General features: G+C 31.0%; 1 pseudogene across 1 annotated transcript; it reads right to left on the reverse strand.

The window, feature by feature from the left end:
* Positions 1-1786: 1786 nt before the first annotated feature.
* Positions 1787-1875, reverse strand: BDBG_17239 (annotated as a pseudogene). Its single transcript has one exon. The product of its transcript is annotated as a tRNA-OTHER (tRNA).
* Positions 1876-5414: the final 3539 nt, after the last annotated feature.

Consider the following 5414-nt stretch of genomic DNA (forward strand, 5'->3'; position numbering starts at 1 on the left):
TGAGAGTTGCAGCTTTCTCATACCACACAGCTCTCCCTGGGATGCTGTCACTGGTTTGCAACTCACACAGTCTCTCAGTTCAGCACATGCTGCGCATATGCAGCCCTGCATACTAGGGCTGTGTTAGTCATTATGGTCTGGTGTGATACTCACTTTTCACAGGCCATGTTTCATTTGATTGAGAGAGAAGAAAGGACATGACTGCTGTTTTATTTAAGAAGAGATAGATAATTAAATCTGTAGAAGATAATTTGATTTCTTCTGCATTTGAAATTTGATTAGTCTATACTCTTCAATTTGAGAGTTTCTGAAAGTGTTTTAATAGTTTTCATACCAGCTTGAAATTAGTGATTGATTGAAGAAGAGAAAAGAGAGAAGAAAGAAATGAGAACAACTTATCTTTATGATATGAAAACAGAGAATTGCTGTAATCATTTGTTCTAGCAACAAAGATCTGTTTTCTGCATGTATTTCTGATACAGATTATATGATAACTGTATACAAAGAATATCAACAGTGCATGTATTAAATGAAGATAATGTTGCTATACAACACTGTAGCTGTTTCTGTACATCACTGAAAGCTGTTAATATTTTCTTTAAGTCTCTTTATATTTGGTAAGTCAGTAATATATTTCAATACACTCTCTCTTTCATCATTATCATCATTATTATTATTATTATTATTATCATTATTATTATCATCATCACTATTATCATTATTATTATTATTATCATCATTATCATCATCATTATCATCATTATCACTATTATTATATTATTTCTGACTGCCTCTTCTGTCTTTATCTCTCTTTAACACTCACTAAAATCAATCATGTCATCTCTCTTTAAATATTCTGCAGTTCTGCAGATCATCAAGGCGCGTGAGCACTGTCACAGATTGAAGAAAGAGAAGAAGAAGACATTCAAGTGAGAGAAGACAGATTGCAAGACATGTTATAATGCCTTGAAGAGACTCTGTAAGAAAGTAGAATAGTAACAATTTTAAGTAACACTTCTGATAGATTTAGACTGAACTAAGTATAGAAATAATACAGATGACACTGCTCATGAGAGAATGAAGAAGAAGATAGTGAAGAGTCTCATGCAGTAGTGATGAGATCAGAAGAAGTTCTGAGAATGATTTGAGACTAAGATGAAGAGAGAAAGAGAGAAGAAGAGTATTACTGCAAATAAGTAGTAGCAGAAGAAGATTGAGAAGATATTGAAGCAGGAGATAAAGAAGTTAAAACTGATAAGTTTTTTATTTATTAAGAGATAACAATTTTTGATAACACTTCTGTTCTCTAATTGATTAGCAGGAGCTGATAGAGAAGAAGAGAATTAGAGTCTTGTTCAGGTCTCAAATACACTTTATGATTCAGAATATTAAGAAGACAGCTCTGCTCTCTGAGCATGCTAATCTGCTTACTGCTGAGATGGAACCTGAGGCAGCAGACTAGGAAATGCAGGATTTTGAGACACAGGTTGACCTTATTATTATTATTATTATTATTATTATTCTTCCATTATACTCATATGCAAGCGGAGCTTATGATGAGTCCTTGCGTGATGTTAAATACAGGTCAAGTGTTGATTATACAGGAGGAAATACAGGTGTTGAGACCACGCCAAGATAACAAGAACATAGGAAAATACAAAGGAGTGACAATTAGATACATGCGATAATAACTTCCCAGCTCAGGAACATAGAGCAATTCATTGAAGCGATTTGTACACCTCTGTATTTATTAGGAACCTGAGGTGCTTGAGTTCCGGATTTAATGCATCCCCTGCGGGTTTCGAACCCACGCGCCTTGGTTTCCCACGCCAAGGTGCTACCGGGTGGCCGCATTAACCATTCGGCCACCGGGGCCACAGGTTGACCTGGCTGAGAGGGAGCAGTGGGAACCCTCTTCTGAGAAGGCAGTGAAGAGAGATTTTGAGATGATTATCATCTCAGATAAGAAGAAGAAGAAGAAGAAGAAGAATGAGAAGTGAATTATAAAGAATGATAAGAAGAATGAGAAAGAGAAGAAAGATGATGAGTAGAAAAAGTTTTTTTCTTTTTATATTAATTAGTTATAAGTTCATAATTATTAATAATTGAAATTAATTTTGAGTTTTTAAAAATTATTGTACAAGTTGTAATCAAGTCAGGAACAATATATATATATATATATATATTTAACTATCATGATTCACAAATCACTATAATGTATAAGTATCAGCATTTTTTCAACATTGATATTTATAATATTAATATATTTTTAATGATATTATCTGATAACATAATTTAGTAACACTCTCTTTCATAATATTAATATATTTCAAGAAATATGACAGAGATTAATCAAGATTGTTTATTTACTTTTATACATTAATGATATTCAATCTGAGTTAGTACTAAAATTATAACTAAGCTAAGAAACAAGATTATTTTCTCTTATATTAATTCTTCTTACACATATCAGTGATCAGTTATTGAAAATAAATTATTATCTTTCTTAAATTATTATTATATCTTCTGAATTCACTTCTTTCACTTCTTTTACTTCTATTGAAGATTCACAAACTCTTCAAGAAATCACTGTGAATCACAAAGTCTATATTGTTTATAATTCAACACAGAATGCTCTCTTTCAATTATAATAAATAATTACTTCATTCTTCACATCTGATTTCAGGTCATGAAATTTATGAAAAACTCAACACAAATATCAAGATGAACTATGAAATAATTATCAACAGATTATATTACAGATTACTGAAGAGCTATCTCTCTGCTACAATTACTGTAACTTTATTCAGAAACATTCATCATAAACTGATCATGACTCTGAAGAAATTTTCTGACATCTGAAGTCATCAGAATGCAGACAATAAAAGAAAAATAATCAGAAAATTACTACTGAGCTGATAAGTTGCTCTATCAGGTAATGATTTTTGATAATACTAACTTTCTAATTTGAAGAAAATCATGTGAAAACAATCTCATATCAGTACTCTGATTTCATAACTCTCATCTGATAACTTCTGTGAATAATTACTTCACATATGTATATCTCTGAATCTTTCTCTTCAATCAATTGAAAACTCTGAATTCTGAACACTTCTTCAAATGCTTAATTTAAATCTTCATATTTCATATCAATTCTGTCTTCAGTTCAATCTCAAGACACACTACAAAGTCAATATACAACATCTAGAATCAGAGTTGAAGAATCATCAAAGAGTGTCTCTCACAGTGAATGCATGAACTAGTACAAACAATCTTGCATTTATAAGAGTTATATGTTATTACATTGATGAGAACTGAACTTATCAAGAGACAATAATTGAATTTGAATCATTGATCAGTAGTCATACTGAGAATTATATGATAGAGATATTAATGACTGTGATTAAAAATGACTATTGAGATATTAGTCTCAGTCTTCTTACAATTACAACTGACAATGCTGTGAATAACTATACTATGATAAAGAGCTTGAAGCAAAAATTGACTTTGCATTTCTGAAATGATAAACAAGGTCATATTCTCTGCATTGCTCATGTGGTTCAACTTGTGATACAAACACTGATAAAGAATCTTAATATCAAGACAAAGAATAATGAGATGACTGATTCTTGAGATGAGAATGAGATGAAAGTGATTACTCAAGTAACTTTTACATTCACTTTGCAAAAGATAATGTTTTTTGATAACACTTTTTGATATTGCTTTTTGATAATACTTTTTAGTAACACTACTGTTAATTTTGAATAGATTGACTAATAATTTAAATATCATAGATTTGAAACATTGCTAATGTGATTTGTATCTCTTCTAAATAATAACAATGATTTCATGATATTCAACAAACAAACAAATCAGTCACATCACTGAATATGATACAGAATATTAGAACACAGTGAAGTTCAATATATGAGATAACTGTTCAGACTCTTCAATTGTATCAGATGATTGATTATTGAGTGTAATACTCTGATCAGGAAAAGATTCAGATATTGAAACTTTCTGATATGAAGTGAACTCAGTTGAAATATGTGATTGATTTACTTTTTCAGTTTTATAAGATAATAAAGACAGTCTCAATCACTTGTACATCAATGCTGCAGTCAGTCTGGTGAGTGTATAACAGTTTATTTACTCATCTTGAGAAGTAGTTGAATCACTCAAAAAGAAATTCAGTCTGAGATGATGCTATAGTGCAGGCTATTGTTACTGTAAGAGATAAACTGGCATATTACTACAGCAAAATGAAACAATCTTTTGCAGAGTACTATGCTGTAGCAGCTCTACTAGATCTCTCTCATCAAGTTAATATCTACACTTCTTAAGATTGAACAGAGAAGGAATAAGACTCATATGTTAAATTAGTCTGAGACTACTACAATATTAACTATCAGAGATTTAAATGAGCAGATGTTTGAGATGTAAAGACAGTGAAATACAATTCCCTAGTAAGTAATGATCTTTAGTAACACTTCATATTACATAGAACTATAATACTAACTTTGAAACAGAACTTGTATACATTGATTACAACTGAAAATCAGACAAAACTATATACTTGTAAAACTGAATTTGATCACTATCTTCAAGATAATCTGACAAATTTACACATTAAATCAATTCTAGAGTTATGAAAAATTATTGAGAGTACATATTCAACTATTGCACTGATGATGTGTGATATTCTGACAATTTCATTGGCAGGAGTGGGAATAAAGTGAAAGTTCAACTCAAGTCAAGATATTTATCACTATCATCAGAGACAATTACAAGGAGAAACAATCAAGAAACTCATGATTGTAAAACATGAAATTATCAGACAGTTTAATACCTCTGATCACAGTATATCAGAGAAGTGTAGTTTTCATGAGAAAGTGAAGAATAAACTTGCTCAAGAATGTATTTAGTTGTTTCATGAGTGTTATCAATAATCATTATCAAATTCTGATTATATAAGCAATTACTGAATGAACTGAATGAGACTGATTTTGATCTTCAGTCTCAGTCTCATTCTGATTTTAGAAGAATGATCATCTTTCACAGTTTATTCTGAAAAATTACTCTCATTTCACTGTTCTTGAATTAAATCTGATCATTTTTCACACCATTTCTCTCAGAAATGGTCCATTTTCAGATTTTTTTGAGGCTTGGTCCTGGTGGGACTCACGCCAAGAAATCTATGAGACCAGACCAAATGAGACCAAATGTGCAATTCATGGTCCCGGCGGCCAGTCTATATTATACACAGTCTTTATACAATAAATTGTTTTAAAGATTGATAAGAAGAATGAGAGTATATATACTGAGAAAGCATGATTTATCAAGTCTATGCAAAATCTTCTTACAATGAAAAGAGCTGATAATAAAAGCAGAGACAGCAGAGGCAGAGAGAGTAG

The sequence above is a fragment of the Blastomyces gilchristii genome (assembly GCF_000003855.2).
Source record: "Blastomyces gilchristii SLH14081 genomic scaffold supercont1.10, whole genome shotgun sequence".
Taxonomy (NCBI): domain Eukaryota; kingdom Fungi; phylum Ascomycota; class Eurotiomycetes; order Onygenales; family Ajellomycetaceae; genus Blastomyces; species Blastomyces gilchristii.